At 39.3% G+C, this 20,811-nt stretch overlaps 1 protein-coding gene across 2 annotated transcripts in view; it reads left to right on the top strand.

The window, feature by feature from the left end:
- Positions 1 to 20,811, top strand: part of LOC108690063 — a 130,522-nt gene that overhangs the window by 25,920 nt on the left and 83,791 nt on the right. The window contains exon 1 of one of the 2 annotated variants that reach the window (XM_018197148.1): positions 8,979 to 9,136. The exons of the other annotated variant lie outside the window; for it this stretch is intronic. The gene's annotated coding sequence lies outside the window, so the exon portion shown is untranslated. Of the gene's footprint in view, positions 1 to 8,978; positions 9,137 to 20,811 lie in introns of those variants that run through there. 2 annotated transcript variants of the gene reach the window in all.

Here is a 20,811-nt window from a genome sequence, read left to right as displayed (position 1 = left end):
TATCTGACATCGAAACTAGAGAATTTCGATGAATTTTAACATGAAAATCGGAAATTTAGTTTGCAAATTTGTTAGCTTTTTTTTTTCTTCGGTCGTGATCTTTGCACTTGAAATAGAGAGTTTATTTTTTAATTTTTACTCATCAGTCATTTATATATTACTTGCAAAAAAAGAAACACTTTCAAAACGTTTAAAATTGCGTAATTATCAGACCATTGAAACACAGTAAAAAAGTCATCATAGAAAATTTTTTTAAAAACGGCTGAAAGCATGTTAAAACGAGTTTCATCAGGCTTTAAAATGTTTTTTTGTTTATGATGATTTTTTATCGTGTTTCGGTTTGAAAATTGTACAAGTATATGATTTCTAATAGGTTGAAAAATCTGCAATGAAGAAAACGATTTTGCTGAGTATCTAAAAATCTAAAAAAATAAAGTAAAAAAAAGTATCTAAAAATTTAGCTAGACAGATCCGAAAATAATTTTGTTAAACTATCAAAATTTTTAAGTAAGACACTCAAACTTGTTGCTAGAATGTCAAAAAATTTTGATATTCTAGCAATCAGTTTGAGTTGTTCTACCTAAAAATTGTGATAGTCTAATATTATTTTCAGATCTATATCTAGCTAAATTTTTAGCTAAAATCTCCGTATGTTATTCTCTGTTCCTATATATTGGCTATATTTTTCAATTGTGTCTCAGACTCTGCTCTCCAGAGTCACGATTGAAATCTGACGAAATATCCCCACGAGGAGCATAATCAAGAATGAAAAAAAAAAACTGTCCGATATCATGCATCATCTCCGGCTTTAATAAATTTCCCCTTGTCCTCCTTCTTCCTCTTTCCTTTCTATTGCGCTATTTTATCCTCTTTCCATCCGGTATTTTATCCTCGGTCCTAGACCGAGGCGTGAACATTTACTTTAAGAAAGAAAAAAAAGATCTGTTAATGGCGCGCCATGGTCGTAAAAAAAGGGGGGCCCGACCTGTCTACGACGTAATTGAAATTCCTTTCCATAACGCGATAAGATAACTAGCGGGTTCAGTAACGCGAATCTGAGCGGACGCACGATTCAAAACGAAGACGGATGGCGTCATTTTCTAACGAGCTACGGAGCAGCGTTCGCGAACTATACCAAACGCCACGTCATGCTTGGAGTATCGTTCGCATGCGGACTAGTGCCGTTACAATGCGCCACCGATGTCGGAGCTGAAAGATTCGTCATGACTTTACGTCATCTCAAGGTTCCAACAAAATCTCCGGTCGCGTACCCCGTTTCCTTCTCTTCCGAAATATAAAGAATTCGTTTGACTTTTGACTCTCTATGATTCAATACTTTTTCACTGCTTTCTTAGTCTAATCGGGTCATTGGTGCCTGATTGTATTTTTCAAGAAAGGTGTTTGGACTCTAAAAACTCTGAAAAAAATTCTGGAAAACAGTACATGGAAAAAAATATTTGATTAATTTAACAGAAATTTCTGATGAAAAATGAATGCTTCAGAATTCTGATTAAATCTACTAGATTTTTGATTAAATCTACTAGCATTCTAAGATTTAACCAGAAAATTCTGAATTTTTGTTATCTCAATTAAAATTCTAATAGATTTAATCAGAAATGTAGTAGATTTAATCAAAATTCTATTATAGATCATTCATATATTTTTCAGCAGAATTTCAGTTAATTCAATCAAACATTTTTTTCCGTGTACACTCTTTTTACATTCAAAAATACAATTCTGATATATTCTTTGAATTCTGACATATTCTGATATATTCTTTGAATATTCAAGAAAAATGGTTTTATAATGATACGATCCAAAACGTTTTTTATATAAAAAAATGTTCGAATTTGAACCAAATAATTCAAAATTAAAAATTTGCCTTCAAATCTTCGGTTGGAGGGTTAATCCGTAAAAACGATGAAATAGCTTAAGAACAATAGTTATCTGCGATGTAGCACAAAAAAGTTTATGGCGCTAAATCTAGAATTACACGGAAGTGACGAACCCATCAAAGCTTCTGATAGATAATGGCATTTTGATACTTGATAAAGGTGTTCTATTCTCGAAAAGAAAACTCGTGTCAGCTAAAAGGTCATTCTTCCGTATGAACGATACGTAACAACACGTAAACCGGATTGAAGTGTGAATATTCTCTTGACAACAAAAAGGAAGTGTCGCACCTTTCATCGGAAACAATACTTCTCTTCTCAAACAGTTTCGAAATCGATAGCTTTAGGAACGAGCCCTCAAATTTCCAGGTACAGACTAATTCTTGCAACGAAGCAGAAAATTACTATTTTAAGAACACATTCAAAGTGTATGCGCAGTTATGAGAGAAAGTAGCAAGAAAGATTAATTATACGTTCGATATTGAAAAGGAAAATATTGGAATCTTTAAATAGTGATATTATGCTTTCGAAGTTAAGTCTTTCAAGAATATCTCGAGATTTTTCGAATGATATTAAAACAAAAGAATCTACTTTCGACTGAGGATGTTAAAATATTGATGTTGAAATGTCGGATTGGAAAAGATATCGGTAGTATCATTGCGATACCTCGATATTGTTGGCATCCGGTTCTTCTCTGGCGTCTAGATAGGTAATATCGAAATCAGCTCGAAATCGATCGTTGCGTGATGACTGCACGGAATCGATCGTGTCTCCCTCGATCATCCTTCCTACATGAGGCTTCGACTTCGTGCCGAATGGCGATGCCGAAATACATCCGGCGGTTTCCGAAGTGGCTTCCTTCGACTCTCTTTCTCGAGCTTCTGCTGAAGAATTGGTAGAACGACGAAGATAATACGACTTGCCCTATTTAACGAGGATTACGAAAGAGTGTGACAGGCATTTTCGCAACTCTTCTTTATATACTAGTGGATAGCGATGACAAACTCTGCGGATTTCGCGCAATATTCCTTTAGGAAATAATGTTTCTTTCGTACGCAGTAAAACGATAGACCAGATTCATCGGTATTCTTCGAATTTCCTATCGTTAATTCTTTATGCGCGACGTGCCGAAGAAAGAAATAAAATTTTAATGGCATGTTTATGATTTTTTCCTAGAAGAATGTTTTAAACGGTCATGTAGTTATGGGTGTTTAAGAAGTCAATATTTTCTGGGCGCTATTTGGAAAGAATGGTTTCCATCTGACAGAGCGAAGGGACGCGCCGAGGTACCCTTTAGGAAATCTCAGAATCAACAGAACCTTTTTCGTTGCCTTATAGGCACGAGATTATATTGGACTATGTATGAGCAGAAATGCATGGTTTTTTTCGACTAAAATAATAGTTGCTTTTCATTTTATATCAAAACTCACAATCAGTTCAGAATTTTCATTTGTGACGTCATTAATTCAGTTGAATGCATATTCCTTCTCATTGAGGTGTAACTGAATTTTTACTTACTACAATTTGTATAAGTTTGAGACATGTGCTTGAGACTGAGTCTTGTTTAACTTACATTAAAAGTAAGGTTTTTATAAATCTGTTACGCGATAACATTGTCTCCAAAGTAAATAAGTAGTGAGTATTATGTGAATATAAAATACATACATAACTTTGGACTGAGTATTATTTATGTGAAAATGGAAAGCACTAATGTTATAGAATGAGAGCGTATTAATCGCGCGCTTGTTGCCTTTCTGGACAAAAACAGTATCTATAGACTACATTACGTAAACGTATGATACAACAAACGTGACAGAGCGGCGAGAGACCGGCGCTCGATGATTGTAACTTGAATAGTTTTAACGGTTCGGAATTGCGCCTATAAAGACCGGAGAATGCATCAACGGCATGACAGCGCGCAGGATTATGAAGATTGGCATACATTAACGCGCGTATACGGTTACACGCGTAATCGAGCGAACGATGAACTCGTATTAGCGTTTTCCCTCGATTAATCTCACCTCTGATCCGATCACGCCGCGTGTGACGCCATTAATCATTTTCCCTTTCGCAATTCTCCACAACTCTCAATTACAACCGTGTGTACGTACGCGACACGCGATGACATGTTACATCAACGTTATATGTTACACGTCGTTGTGTGGTAAATCGGCAATTAGCTGGTCCACCCGGTTTGGGAGGAAAGGGGACCTGAGTACTTTGCCCCCGTCTTCTCTCTACTCGTCGCTGTCTCGAAAGGAAGCATCGATCCGTCCCGCGTCGACCTCTCTTCCTCTTCCCCTTCAAAAAAAGCCGAGACGCAAAGAATCGAAGAAAAAAAAAGAGAGAGAGGACGAAAAAAGTGCTCGGTAGGGGTGAGGAGAGAAGAGTAAGTATGAGAGGGATGGAGCGGGGAGTCAGCGCAAGATGGATTTCCGCAAAGTTCGTGCGGGCCTTAACTCGCGAAAAATGTCACAAGCGAGTAGAAGAATAGGCCGAGAGTACGAACGAAACGGAGGAGAATGAGGAGAGGGGAGGGAAAAGGGGAATTGTCCGCGGGATGCTTGGTAGGTGAGGCGAAGAGGGTGCGAGCGAGACGTCGCCCCTTTTTGTATATACGCGTGGGGGACCGTTCGTCCGGTCGTATGTGTAAGTGTATCTACGTATTTAAGATCCGAAGGGGTTGCGAGGCAAAGGGAAACGAATGCCAGCGGGTAGGCCGTAGAGGAAACGAGAGGGGTTCCAAAGGGGCCGCCTGGGTAGGAATCACTCGGAGAGGGTACGCGAGATCGCGTTGGTGGGGATGATTGTCAAAACAGGGCTTGCAAGACGCTACGAAAAATGTTCGTATTTATGGCACTATTTCCGCCGTTTCAAACCCTTCCGCCCCCGTTCCTTCCATCGTCGTCCGCCGTCACCACCGCCGCGACGCAACGCGCCTCTCGCGAATCGCTCTCCCGTGCCCCTTTCCTCTTGCCCCCTCCGTCCCCTCCCCCCTCTTTTCCTTGCCTCTTCTTCACCCCCGTCCAGATCTTCTTCTCTACGTTCCCCTACCGCCGTCGTTTCGCGAAACGCACGTCGGGTCGGTTCTTACTTCCTCTCCTCGGCTCGTCGTTGCGCGCCTCCGTACCCTCTTTCCATCCCCCCACATCCTCTCTTTCGTCATCCCCACCCGATCGCTCGATTCCGGTCGGAAGGGGGGCCCCACCACACGGCGGGCGCGCACAGCGGGGCGCGATCGCCCCCACCGCCGCGGGCACCACTTTAATGTTACATTAATAAAAAGCAACAATCAATATCTTCCCCGTAAAAAATTTTAATCTATAACAGAGAGAATTCTCTACCCCTGCCTCTATCCTATACCCTTCCGTTCCCCCCTGCTACCCTCTCGCTCGCTTGCCCACCCGCCCAACCGATCCCCTCTCCTTCGTCGTGCCTTCTCCCGCGCCTCTCCGCCTCCCTCTTGAGGAAAGCGCGGAGCCGCCGCGGCTCGGAGGTCCTCAGTATCGTGCCTAGGCTCTACGCGTACCCCGTGACTCTCTCACGCTCCGACTATCGCGCGCGACGGAGCTCAACAACTCTCGTTACACGAGAGATCAGAGAGGTATATACAAACGGACGCCGCTTCTCGTCGCGGCCGCGCCGCGCCACGCCACGCCACGCCACGCCGCGCTTCCCGTTCATCGCCCCGCGCAGTAGTGCCTGCCTGCCGCACCCCGCACGTCTCTCGCCTCTCGCCTCGCGGGAGGGCGCGCGTTGCCGACGAGCGAGGAGAGAGGTGCCCTTCGCTGTCCAATTACACGTGCCCTTTGCTCGCGATCGCCTCGCATCTCTCGTTCCTGTCCGCGCTGACTTTTTTATTCTTCCTTTTCCTTTTTCATTCCTTTCTCCTTCTTTTTTCCCTCCTCCAATCTCCTTCCCATCTCGCGGTCTCGTCTTTGTTCGTCTTACCAAGTGTCCTCAAATGCCCATAACATTATGGGACTTGGTGCCTGTGTAGCTTTGTCTTTTCTCTCCAGTATTATTAGGGTTTTGTTATTGAACGGACTTATCAGTTTCATATAATGATTATTGCTATCGTTCATTGGGGATTTGATCCCGGGGCATAAAAATAAATTCGCTTTCTCTCTCTCTCTCTCTCTCTCTCATTCTCTCTAACTCTTTCTCTTTATCTCTTATTACATTTTTCTTGGTCCCGTACGCCGATGCATACTTGGTCTCGATACGCTTATCTTATCGTGCGTTTTATTTTTATTGCATATTACTTCCTGTTATGGCAAGTTCTTTCCAGAACACAATAAACTTGTCCCTTTCTATTCCCGTCTCCAAAGTGCCCCCCCCCCTTCTCCCCACTCCTCTTGCTGCGCCGCTGATGCATGCGTGCGTGCGTGCATGCGTGCGCACACGCGTGCCGTCCGAAAGTGTGACGAGAGCGATGCGTGAAGCACGTCGCACGTACTCGTGGCTATTGGGGAAACCGCCGCTACCAGATGTCTCCTCTCCTCCTACCAACGTGGATATATCTCACTCGCGTATTCGCGGGCCGTGGGTTTTAAGTTCAGCGAAGATACGCAAAGAGGGAGATGAATAGGAGGCATTATTAGCGACTGCCCACGACTGTTCCTTCGAATACTCGACTTCTCGCTCCTCCAACGATTTCCTTTCCTTCCAGCTCGCTGTTCCCCGCTTCCGTTTCGCTTTTTCGTACCGAAGAAGCTTCGCCATGAAAGTTTTATGCGTCGCTCATCAATATCGATTGATCTCACGGTGAAAAAGATGAGATCGAAACCGCGCGTCGATGTAGGATTTAGTATTGTAGTCTCGATCGAGAATCGTTATATTAAATTGTCTATGGCTATAGTTTTCGTGTATCCCTCGAGATTTCTTTATGATCGCGTACAAAATGTTTTCCTATTATCCATTTCTTCTATATTGTTAAATTCATATTATATCCAATTTGAATTATTTTAATCATTTCTGTAGACGTCAATATATTATATTGCTGCTCAATATATTAGTTTAACTAAAACGATAAAGTTGAATAATTTAATTCGAGAAAATGTATTAAATTTGACTCAATTTTAATTTATTATTTACTAAATGCATAAGTTAATATGAACGTTATTTACTTTGAAACTAACTACTGAAATGATTTGATTTACACTTTGACATTGATTTACATGAAAGTTAAAAACAACATAACATTGCGTAACTCAAGAGAATTAGATTGTGTCTTTGATATCTAATAATGTAATGTAAACAATGTAATGTAAATTAACTTAATCTCGATTTTATGTATTTTTTATGTTTTTTTTCTCTAATTGTAAGATTGATAAAAAAGATAGAGAGTAAATTATATCGAGATTAAAGTTGATTTATAGTGATACACAGTGAAAAAATGATTGTATTAACAATATTATTTTAAATAAAAACAATTTTGTTAATTTAATAACAAATTAATAAAACTACTAAAATTTTGTTAAAACAAGAGCATGACATATTTGTTTCGTTAATAGTATTATTAAATCAACAAAATTATTTTAAATTAAATTAATGCTGTTGATAATATCTTTTTTTTTCAGTACAGAAATAGACATACATGTCAATAGACATATACATATCAATTATATTAATCATTATTGCAATGCTATATAGAATCTTACTTTCGTACATATGAAATTCTATTTTTTTTTTACATAGAAATTTATTTTACTGTTCGATACGAAATTGCAATGAGCAAAAGAATCGTTTTTAGAAGCTGAAACTACACACTGAGAAAAAATATACTAAATTTAAAAAATATTTATTTGACATATACAGTACCAACCAAACATTTACTTACAGTATATAAATATTTACTCAAAAAGGAATGAAAGTTAAGTCAAATTAGCCAAATAAATATATCTTTATATTTAATAAGGACATTTATTTAAACAAATAATTTATTAAAATATATATTCCTTTCAATATATTGTTTCTTAATAAATCAATTTGCCTGTCGTTTATTAGGATCTGTTTGTATGTCGAGAGAAATGACTGTTGACTTTGAAACGGCTTATATAGCGTTGAGTGCCGTGATAGAATCGCGAATTCCACGCTCGCGTACCTAACGGCGGCGGCGGCGAGGGCACAAGCTCCTCGACCCGCGTTTCTTCTGTCGGGACAAAAGGGTACGAGAAAGACGAAGCAGGAACGATAGAACATGTGAGAAAGAAGAAGACGGTGAGAGAGAGAGAGGGGGACAGGGAGAGACGGTGTGTTCGCGTACATCTATGCGAGGGCAACCGGAGCTTCTTCGAGTCTCGAGAGACTATATAGTCGGCTATTTTAACGTATCGCGCAACCGAGTGCAAAATGTGGAAAACGGCCGTTGTTGCTTTTCCATTCGAGGCGAGTGACGGAGCAACATTCTCACGTCGTCGTGATGTTTAGAAACATTCAAGACGATAACATCGTTTCTCCTTTCTAGCGAAGCAGTTTACGTCTGTCGTTTAATCCGTGCCAAAGTAAATTAATTACGAAGTTATCACAAACGTAACAATTCTAGTATTGTAATTGTAACACAGATAAGAATAAAGCAATCACTGTTTTCCAAGTGTTACGATTATTCCGTTGCGAATAAAAGAAACTTTTCATAAATTTATTCGTATTCGAATCTCAAGCGATTTCGAAAATATAAACAATTTACAATCTTAATATATTTAACTATTAACTAGTAAAAGTATGATTAGATATCGATGTGCTCTCGATAACGGTATCGTATCCATTATCTATAGTTGTGATAAAGATTAGGATCGTAAACTGTAAAACTGATGTGGGGTGAAAATTATCCGCCATCTGCTGATCTTTTTTTCTCATCGTCTTTTTGATAACTGTATTATCCTTATGATACTAAATCAATATCATATATTTCGTAAATTACATTCTTGCTCCTTCATTTTTTCTTATCATCTCATCATGCATAATTATATATTAGAGAAATTCTAACAAATGCTACTCTATCTTTTCGTCGCGTCGCCCGGAATTTCGTCAAATATCCTACTAAAGAAAGACTTGTTCAGTGAATCAAATTGATTTACACAACAGTGCAGTTTTATAAGACCAGAGAAGTGATTCGCGTGTTGAATCACAAGACTGATCGGTGTAGGTGAGTTATCCGGAAACGAGCCGACTGATACATCACATCGTTCACAAAGTCTCTCAACAGTGCAAGCCGGTTTCCAGCAGTTCGAGGAACAGCATAGGTAACCGTATGTTATCGTATGTCTTTTCTTACCATCCGCTGTAAATTCTACAATTCCTAGTATCACTTACATCTTCGGAACGACTATGGATTCGGGATATTTCCGGCCGTCCGATCCGTTACAAAATGAACCAGAAAAATATATTTTATACATGTAACTAATTATATATAGTTCAAACGATATTTATATAATTTAGTTTTCTATTGTTAGTGAAGTTTTAGATGTGTATATATGTTTTTGAATTTCGATTGAGATAATATTTTTTGCGATAAATTATTTACAATTTTTAAGATGCTTATTATAGCGTCAAATTATTAACAGCTTTCTGAGATACTTACTTGCATCAATAATATATTAAATTGCTTGTCAATTTAATTTGTAATATTATTGGGAATACAAATTAATTCGGTCCGTTTTTTTGTATTCAAAAATGCATTTATTTCAAAACAAAATGAATGAACAGATCAATTAAAGTATTGTCCATCGCTGCCTACTACTTTTTCCCATCTCTCAGGCAATTTTCGAATTCCATCTCGAAAAAATGACTCATCTTTGGAGGCGATCCAATTTTGGAGCCAATTTTCGATTTCTGCGAAAGAAGTGACTTGCCAAATCGTGCTGCATCCTTCGGAACAACCAATAATCAGAAGGAGCAATATCCGGAGAATATGGTGGGTGCGGTAAAACATCCCATTTGAGCTTTTCCAAATATTTTTTTACGACTTTAGCGACAAGGCTGAGCGTTGTCATGAAGAAGAATAACTTTATCATGTCTTTACTCGTATTCCGGCCGTTTTTCTCGCAATGTACGGCTCAAACGAATCAATTATAGCCGATACCGATCGCTCGTAATGGAATCGCTAGGTTTTAACAGCTCATAATAAATAAGATCCTTTTAGTCCCATCAGATACAGAGCATGATCTTCGAACCATGAATATTCGGCCGTGGTGTTGATGTTGAGGTCGATGGCAATGATTGACCGGGCTTAGTATTTTTTTTTCTTGGGATTGTCATAGAATACCACTTCTCATCTCCAGTCACAATCCGATGCAAAAAACCTTTTCTCTGTTGTCTTTGAATCAGCTGTTCGCAAGTGAAAAATCGCCTTTCAACGTCTCTCGGTTTCAGTTCGTAAGGCATCCAATTTCCTTGTTTCTGAATCATTCCCGTGGCTCTCAATCGTACAGAAACGGCTTGTTGAGTTACCCCCAATGATTCTGCAATGATTCCCCCAATGATTCTCCTCTTGTATTTGACTCTGATCTTCGTCGAGTAATGCCTCTAATTCTTTGAGAGCGAGACTGAAATCTCCATCCTTGAAACGTCAAAACCATTCCCTACATGTATTTATCAGTTGGAGCAGTGTTACCATAAACTTTGACAAGCATTCGATGGGCTTCAGCCGCATTTTTCTTCCAATTAAAGCAGAAAATCAAAACTTCCCGCAAATGCTACTTGGTTAACACAAAATTCGACATTTCAAACACAATAAAAATCAAGATTTTTGTATGAAACTCAAAGCGATGTAAACTGAATATTATTATTAGCAGATGTTTAATCTCTCTGCCGCCAAAATCAGCTGTCACTATGAACCATTCATAACAGCTGGAGCCATCAAATAATCAATTCTTTAGAGAAACGGACCGAACTAATTTGTACCCCTAATACTACTTCCAACTTCAATTTAGGATTGTGTTTTCAATTTAAGATTGCACAGTTTCAAGACCGAAATAATCAGTGCACAATTTGTTTGAACTAGAAATTGTATGAAATTTATAAGAAATATTATTAGACATGAAGAATCATCTTGACCGAATATAGCATTTTTCACTCATGAGTGTTTAATGTCATCGATTGATCTTCTTCATACTATTTAAAATTAGACTCTCAAAATGTAAATGTGCTTTAGTAAGTTAGTAATATTTAGAATTGAAAGATCCCGTAAAGAATACGTCAAGGCCACTATCTCCGATATGCGAATCTGCATTCCTTCATAATAAACGATTAGAGACTTTTAAGAATAAAAGCGACCGCCGACAGCCATTTAGGACCAAAAGACGACCGATGATCGTCGTTTGGGGCCTTCGATAAACATCCCTCCGACTTTCTAAAGAAAGAGGAGCTGTAACCAGTATAAGAAACCACATCCTTCTCTTCCCCTCTTGCCTTCCTCTCATTTTACCTCGTCGGTGCCAGATGACATTGCGTCGGGATCTCTCGCCCCTGGCCGTGCTTCACTCGCATAGGTCAGGTTAGAAACCTGTACGAACGTTTCCGCAACGCACACCGCTCCGCGGTGGACTGCATGCTCTAGCGAGCGGGAGAAAGACAAAAGGAGCGCGTTGTTTAGAACGAAAAGGAGAGAGAAAGAAAACGTCGTCGCTCTTTGTAGAGTAACAGAGGAGTAACAGAGAGAAAGAAGGAAGAGCGAATGAGAGAAAGAGAGAAGGGGGAAGAAGCATGTGGCATCGTAGTTACATTCGAATCCGTACGGGTGACTGAATGGAATGGGTCGTCCATAGACTAGCAGAGGGTCGGGACGAAGGGAGTCGTTGCAGCGGCCAATCGCGCGCGGATTTCGTCGGAGCGGGGCGAACGGGTGGCCAGAGGGACGAAGAGAGGAGACGAGACGGACGGACCTAACACACGTGCGTTCTCGTGAAACCACGTTACGCGTACGCGTTCACGCAGCGACGTTGCACACACCGTGTTACACTCAGATACGTGGATACGCTTGTGCACACAGGCACACGCACATACGCACGTGCGTGACGGCGCGGCGCGCGCTACGTACACGCACGTAGTACGGGACGTATTTGCGTGTGCAGCGTGTGCAGCAGGAAACCAGCTGTGCGCATCGATCGGGCTCACAGCGCGCGATTCGATTTTTTCCTTCCCGCCGATGCTAGGGAGAGATAGGATGTCGCGTGACGCCGGTTGATCCGCCGGAGATAGGGGAGAAATTTTTAATCGACGGGGGTGAAGAGAATTACGCGGAACTACTATGTCGAATTATTGTGTTGAATCGCAAGAGGGAAACTCGTGGGAAGCTATGCATCCGTAATTGACATTACGGATATGTCGTAATCACGGATGTCATGTGCATAATAATGTTAATTCGTAAAAATAGGTGAAACAGTGAAAAGAGATAATAGAAGCGATATGAAATTCGCAAGAAATATAGATTATTTCAGGACTTAAAAATAATCGTACGCCTCGTGACGTTTTTTATTCCGCAATTATTGAAAATTTCATACCACAATTCTTTTCTGTGTTTTTCTGTTGATAAATGAGATTTTCAGATCGTACGGAATACGTTGTTAGAATATTTAATAATCAAATAATTCCTCACGAAATGTAGGAAAATATCAGAATTACAATTATAGAGCAAGACAGGAACGTATTTTAATCAAATTATAGATAAACAAAGAGAGTCTCACGCATGCAGCTATGATAGTATTTATAACACATTAAAATACATTGCTTATTATTCTTGCATTATACTTATTATAACGGCGCATGATATAATTCAATAATTATGAAAGGGACAGACGCGAGCTATAGATAAAAGACAATACAGGGAACAAAGAGCAACATGAGTATTAAATACATTAAAATACAATAGAACATCATATGCGATAGATGGTTGCGGAGTATTATCGGCGGTCGTTCTATTCTCGCGCGCATAAACTGTCGATTGAAAATTCGGTAGATAAATACTTCCAATTCTCAAGTTATGTAACTGTATGACGCACTGGTAGCGGCGTCTTATTACCTGTTTACGAGGATACTGCACCGCTTTTCATTATATTCATTTTGATTGCGTCGTATAGTATACAGCCGAGACGCAAAATTGTATCATATATCTGGTCGGTGAAATTTTATGATTCGCTGACGATGGGAATGACGGTTGGGACTGACGTAGTGATAGATAAACGGGTCTAACAACCGAGACTGTAAGTTACTATAATGCGAAAGAAAAGGGAGAGGATAGAGGAGAGGGTGAGCTGTACATAAAAGGAACCATTGACATGTTTGCACGAATAAGCATGTGATACATTTATTTCGTACTTTAATTTATATCACTGTATGATAATAATCTAATGAATATTTTATAAGTAAAACTTTTTTTTACCAGACAGCGAGAGATATTCACTGAACTAATGTCTGCTTAGCGTAATGAAATTACTACGGAAGTTTATAAATTATGTTTACAAGAAGTACGCTAAAAATATTGTTTTGTGAATAAAGATTTGCATAAGAATAACCTACTTATAATATTAACTAATACTGTCATTCATTTTTATAAAAATAATGGCGGCTTCTTTGTAAAAATACATGAGTGAAGAATTTGTAAGCGTTTCTCCATCCAATCGTGTGAAAAGGGTGAAACCTTGATCGAATGATGAGGACTCGATGGAATGTTCTGCAAGATCGGGAGCTCGAATCCGTCCCGTCTCGAAAACCTGTTGCATTTTAACGGCGTAACCGATTCTCCGAAAATCAGCTTAGCTCTACAGCGGTAAAACACAAATTTTTAATTTATAAGAGCATTGAAGAGACTTCTCGTCGCAGAATCTTTCGTTTTTACAATTTTATTTTCACGCTTATAATGAAAAATTAAAATAGTATAAATATAACTTTTAAATCGCATTCTGTTCCATTTTAGCAAGCAATCTTCAAGCAATATTTTTACATATAAATAATAACTATTTTAATATAATAATTTAATTTTATAAATTTGCGAATATCACAAAAATTTATTTTATTTCAATTAAATTTGAATTAAATTTTGCAGGATTTAATTCCTTTAATTCGTTATATTGCTTGCCTTTATTTTTTTATTTCCAAAAACTTTATTATTAGAAAATGCCTTTATTCGTTAGAAAATACTTTTGTTCATTAACAATGTTTGCAGTAATTAAGGGAAGGGGGAAATTTGTCGAATTTCTCATCATTTTCTATTTTTAATTAAATTCTAAATAAAACAAAATCTTTTTTGTCTGGTAAGAAGTTTGGTTTTATCGTTCGGTCTGAGAAAGACTGTCGCGTGCAGAAACGCGAAGTAAGAAGACACCAGGGGAATTGGAGAGTCGATCGATCGCGAACGAGAGTTCATCCACTGACTATAGCCGATCGTGGCTGACGTGCGGCGGTCGTGCTTACACAGATGGTTGACACGAATAATAACGGCGAAGAAGAAGAAGAAAAAGAAGAAGAAAGAGGGAAGAGCCAACGGCGCGCAACGCTTCGTGTAGCGTGATGCATAAAATATTGAATGTAACCACGTTCTTCCACGCAGCGATAGGGAAGCACGGGAGGGAGGGGGGAGGGGGGGAGGGTAACGAGTAGTGGAGCGGGGGCCGTTGTAGTGTCAACGAACATGCCGCTTACACGTACACTTTTCTAATTACGGCGCATTTGTACGTCGACAAAAGGGGGCTGGCAGCTATGAACAAGTGGGCGTCGTTGAACAAGTTGCCGTGTATAATGGCGTATGCGTGCGGGCCGGTAATTCCGTGCCGGTATGGTACGCGGTAGCGGTAATATGCTATGAATAATGCCGCGGAAAAATTGAGTCCTTCGCAGACGGTAAAGACCGGACAATCCCGGCTCCCGTATCCCGCTGCGCGCGATATTATGTAACACACATTTGACACATTCGATCCACGTGTGAATGCGCTATTGGGCGGGAAATCTAAATTATCGACTAAAAGGACAGTTCATAGTCTGTTCTTATTTTAAGACCATCTTTGATTTGTTTTCTATTCCTGCACTAGACTTCACTAGCATTCTCTTTTTCACTTTCGACAAATATCAAATATACCTATTTCACTTCAAGTTCCAAAAGTGTACACTAATTCAGTCAGAGAAAACAGACCTCTTGTAACATTTTATCCTGATATGGTTTTGTGATTGGCTTATAATCTTAAGAGCGTATGTGAACACCAGAAAAGCAGCAGTCAATTAGAAATCACTCTGGTATGGGAAGTCACTCGACAATTCGACTTTCTGTACTGCTTACTAAAACGCGAGTTTTGATTGACTGCGGCTTTTCTTTAAAGATGTGAAACTCAAGACTTAAGACGATTTTAAATATATTAATATAATAATATAAGCATCGACTACGAATGTCTAAAAGTCAAAGGTTGTATTCCAAAAAATTCTCACTACCAAAGTGCTGAAAATTTATTCTCTAAAATCTTTGAAGAATTATACTTTGAAAATTCTGCCAGCGCAAGCATTGAAAAAGAGTGGCAGAGTTTTCAATCTTTAAGAATGAGATTCCACTCGAAAGAATTTAGAAAGTCTAATGCATATAAAGTAAACTACAGATTTTCAGCGCTGGCAGTGAATTTTGAAACACTAGTCAAAGTCTCACGTAAATGTTTTGAAGTATTTGATTGATTGATCAGAAGAAAGAATTTTATTGATTGATTGATTAAAAAAATGCTTCGAAATATTAGTATATCATATCCTAAATAGTTGATCATATCTTAAATTATTTTCGATAGGACGCAAGGAAAGTTAACGTGAGCTTCCAATGTACAATAAGATCCACGTTACGATATTGGAAGCTTTTTCGCGAATCGACTCGAGAAAAAAAAAGTAAAATCTCACGTTACGCATAGTAAATCCTGCGCATGGATTAAACATATTTTATCTTTGTTGACTCGACGATATATTCCATTAAAAAATACATTTTTATCATTAATATCTTTGTATCTATCGGCTAAGTGTTATCTTATATTTTTATACCCTATTTTTAGAAATTTATACTTAGCTCAGCGAGATAAGATAAAATGCGGCAACACGTGGGAATTTTTCAAACTTCCAAATCCGTAAATTAAAAGAGAAAACGGAGCGTATTTTTGTCACGCGTATTTCACGAACCATGGAAACTCTCGTGGCGTTACGGATACGGATTGTAGTCGCTGCGAACAAACCGGGGTCTCCCGATACTTATACGTACACGTTTATTTCACACGCGTACAGACGAGGGTCAGCAACGCATTTTCTCGTTCGTTCGCACGTGCATTCTCGTGTTGCCGAGTATCGCGTTTCGCGCACGACGCGTCTACGAATCTCACGTGCTAGGTACGTTCCTTCCGCGCTATATTTTCGTAAACAGATTTGCCCGGATAGATATCGGACCTTCGATGACATCATTCCCCACACTTAGGACGGTATATTCATAGTCGATTCTTATATTCAAGATCGTCTTAAGTACAGTCTTACGATATCACGAATCAATCAGAGAGCACCGTTTTTATTAGCGTCTTAAAACATTACTTAAAACAATTTTAAAATAAGAACAGACTATGAATACTGCCCTTAGAACCCTCGAGTAAGAGATTACACACCGTTTAGACAATTTTGATCGGCCCGACACATTTCTCAGGATTGCTTATGATAAAATAAGATAAGTCTTTTTTAGTCTTTTTGTATAATTCATTAATCTCTGTTTCTCTCTATCGTTAAAGAAAAAGAGAAAAGATGATAGACCTGATGCATAAAATAGACTGAAATGTAAGGGATGATATCTCATTCTCTGCGTTATGCGTAATTTATTTTATTCTATCTTAAGCAGGCCTGAAAAATTTTCGGGATCAAACGTATGTGTGATGTCCAATTTTCATGCTGACGATTTGAGCGTCAAAACAAATCATGTGATCAAAATGATGCTTGGTATTCATTAATTTTGATCACATGACTTGTTTGACGCTCGAATCGAGCGTCGAGCGTCAACATGAAAATGCAACCTTACTTGAGGATCTCTATCTCGCTCGATCGAGGCTAGAATAGATCGTGAGACCGCTCGAGCAATTTCGAAAGAGAACAGCTACAACTGGCGAGTGCAATGGACAAGGTCGAAACGCAATCGTGCTCTAAAATGCAAGCTTCCGCTCTTGATTCTTCAACGGCTGGATATTCACGTGAAACACGTCTTACCTTGAATTTCAAAGTGGGCAGTATATAATTATCCGCATCTTTTTTATTTCTGTATATATTTATACGTTTACACATCGTGTTTAGCTATTCTTACCTGCGGTCGAACGTATAATACAAAAATGGAATGTTAAATTGTCGATTGAAATTCTCGAAAGATTAACAAAGACCTTCAGGAGTTTGCGAGCGAAATTATTTGCAAAGCAACAGAATTCACGAATGCGGTAAATAATAATTTTCTATCCGATCACAGCGCTCGTCAAGCTCGCGGTTCGTCGTCGAGGAATGCGCTCAAATCGCACCGGAAGTTCCCGCACTCTCGTACGAGCTTTGAACTCATGGCAGAAACGGCGAATAGGCGGTGGGGAAGAAGACAGGAATGAGGGGAACTCAGGTACATCGCACGACGTCGGTACGCGATACTCGCGAGATCCTGGAGAGGACGACTCACGGCGTCGTTCTCTCGAGTTCCGGCGAAACTCAAGCTGGCATAACATTCGACTCGACCGCTGCGCGAATAGAATTTCCTCGTATCTAAGAGAAAAACTTCCCCTAAAAAACTTCGAAAATATTTGTACGAGCGTTAACCCCTTCGTATAATGTTTCCTTCAACAATGCTGTCGTTCGAAGACGCGCACCTACGAATTATAGTACCGGAACTTCTCGTAATCATCTTTTTCATGATGAAAGCCTGAAGAAAACGAAGATTCTTTATGTTAAATATGATCCTCTAATTTTGATTCTTATTTTCGAGATAAATTTCTTTAATTAATTAAAAAAATTATTTTCATGTTTTGATAATCAATTCAACGAAAATAGGTAATACTTAAATCTTCCATAATCGTTTCTAAGAATAAATCGATCTTATATTTTCAACCGCAGACTCTGCAACTAAAGAAAATATTTCGTTGCTCTAGAACAGCCTTCGTAATAATGAATCGTGAAGATCGATGCATCTAACGAGTTCGCCGAGAAAGCCTGACATTATCGCATGCTCTGTTATTCTAGGTCGCTTATATCTGGCAGCGAAAACTCTAGCTCGTCGTATATCACTTATCGTGTCATCGTCGTGGTAAAGTATATAATGCAATTCGATGCGCAAATAAGTGAATTTCATTTTTTTTTATTAATTGATATTTCTATTCCCAAATTTGACCTTTTAAATAATTGATCCTTCGATAATCGAATATGTTAATTTTATTAGAAAACTGAATAAAATTTTCTTTCGAAATTTTATATTTAAATATTGCTTTAAATTTGTTATAAACGTAATCAATTTCCAAATAGACTAAAATCAATTTAAGCAATTTAAAACAGTAACATACAATTTCATAACTATTTCTTGATAGCTTATCATGTAAGTCATGTATGCTATTCCTGCCGACTTCTTGACTTTAACCCACTTTACGAGTAAGATCAGTGTATCGAGCTTTTAAAGTGCTTTGTGACAATCGGCATCGATGAATAAAAAATATGAAAAGAATGATTTTGACAAAGTACCTAAAAATTTAGCAAGATATAGATTTAAAAATAATTTTTATGCCTTTATATCAAAACGTATCAAAACAATTATGTAAGATGCTCAAACTAGTTGCTAAAATGTTAATATTTATTATAGCATTGTCATCAACCTTTACGAGTCCTACATAATTATTTTAATGATCCAACAAAAATTATTTTCAGATTTATAGATAAATGTTTAGATATACTTGAGTAAGACTGTTTTTTCTATGTACGAATGAAATTGTCAGATACAAAAAAATTTTAATATAAGAAATCAGGTTTTCGCAATATAGCCTTTTAAACAAGATTCAGTTTTGTTGGAGGCTAAATTGTGAAATGAATTTTATCCAACTTCATCGGCGGTCAGCGCCGCCGCCGCCGTGCGACACGAAGCTCTTGGCTCTCAGCAAAGTTTCGTAGAAGTCGTTCTTCCTGGAAGCGTGCGGAAATGCGAGAGGCGGTGACCGCACTTCGTTACGCGGAAACCACCTCTCGGATGGTAATTTTGTGAGGATGGCCTGAAAATCGTCTAGTCTACCCTCGTTCTCTCTTTCTCTTTCTTTCTTTTTCCTTTCTGATTCTCGCCAAGCGTACGACTGGCGGGAATCCTGAGCGAGTTGAGACACATTATTCTTCGGAAGACTGGGATATATTAAGATGCAGTTTTCATATCTCGCTTATGAACGGTTATAAACACGAATGGATGAATAATGTGTCTGTTGTGGTCTCTAGAATCTTATAAGATTCTCCACGAGTATCGTGATGCAATATCGTAACAAAACTAAAACGTAAACAAGTTATAACTTGAAGATAGAGAGAATAAATGTCAATCGTGAGAAGATCGTGAGAGAGACGGATAAAGTTAGTTATTTAAACAAAAATTTTTTGACATACATTAATTTCTATAACCACATAAAATTAGAATGTTTATCAAAAAAAATTCTATAAATAATAATTAAATGTCACATAAATATTATATTTATTAAAAAATAAAAATCAATTATTTCTTTTGTACAGGTAGTATTCTTTTAGAAATACGTTTCTTCAAATACGTATTAAAAATTTTTTTACTTTTTCTCATCAGGTTTATTTTTAATTTTCATTACTTTGGTGAAATGGTTTTCGCACGTATAAACGTATTTTCATAATCGCACGAAATATTAATTATGACATCAAGATTCCTCCGATGTTTTCTGCCTGAAAATTCTCTCTTCTCCTCTTTCTCCTGCTATGTCACTTTTGACAATTGTACGTGACAATATGTGATTATTCATCGCGTATGCACCACGGAATTCAACAATGTGCCCACTCGACGAATCATCATCATAGTGCGGCAAGCATAATCCTCAAGCAACCAGTTGCGGGCTCTGCACTCTTCCTCTCGGAATTTACGATAACACAGCGACGCGTCCATACGAAAGGGAAGGAAGAAAAGAAAGAGAAAATCGGAGGCGACTGTGCCCGCGCGCGCCCATCATATTGGAAATTCTTCGCCGTGATAGCGCGATATATCTACGCGCCGCACATCCGAGCGTGTACAGCAAAACACCATAGAAGAGACGAGACAACGAAGAGTTAAAAAGTGGAGGTGTAGGAGGTGGGAGAGGAGGAAGAAGAGAGTAGACGAAGCATGAGGAGGAGAAGGAGGAGGAGGAGGAAGAGGATGAGGAGGAGGAGGAGGAGGAGGTGGTGAGAGAGAATGAGGAGGACGCAGAGGTGATGGCGGTGGAGGTGAGCGGGGGAGGGGGGAGTTTTTACAAAAAGTCAGGCAGGGAGCGCGGCCCCTTTCGTCGACGCGACCGACGGCGACGGGGGAAGGTGGAGGGAGAGAGGAAAACGAAGAGGAAGAGGACGGGGGTGGCGAGTGAACGGTGGCGCGGGGGAAGGAGGGTGGCGGCGCACGGACGGTGGGAGAGGGCGGACGACCTCGGCGATGATACGACAAAAAATCAGATGCACGGCCATTGGCTGTTCTCAATTCGAATTATTGGCTTCCCCGGTCGCCGTTCGTCAGAGTCTCCCCGACCTTCTCGATACCCGTTTTCTCTCTTTGTTTCTCTCCTTCGTTCTCTCCTTCTTCGTACCGTGTCCGTCCCCGTCTGCCTGCGCCGCCGCCACCGCTAGCGTCTCCTCCGTCGAGCCTCCCTTGCCGCCGCCACTGCCCCCCGTCTCGGGGGAATGGGCGCCGGCGAGAAGGGCCGAAAAAACTTCGAAAAAAAAA

The sequence above is a fragment of the Atta colombica genome, unplaced genomic scaffold, assembly GCF_001594045.1.
Source record: "Atta colombica isolate Treedump-2 unplaced genomic scaffold, Acol1.0 scaffold293, whole genome shotgun sequence".
Lineage (NCBI taxonomy): Eukaryota > Metazoa > Arthropoda > Insecta > Hymenoptera > Formicidae > Atta > Atta colombica.
Note: the sequence above shows the minus strand (reverse complement) of the source record. Positions and strands in the feature narration are given on the sequence as shown.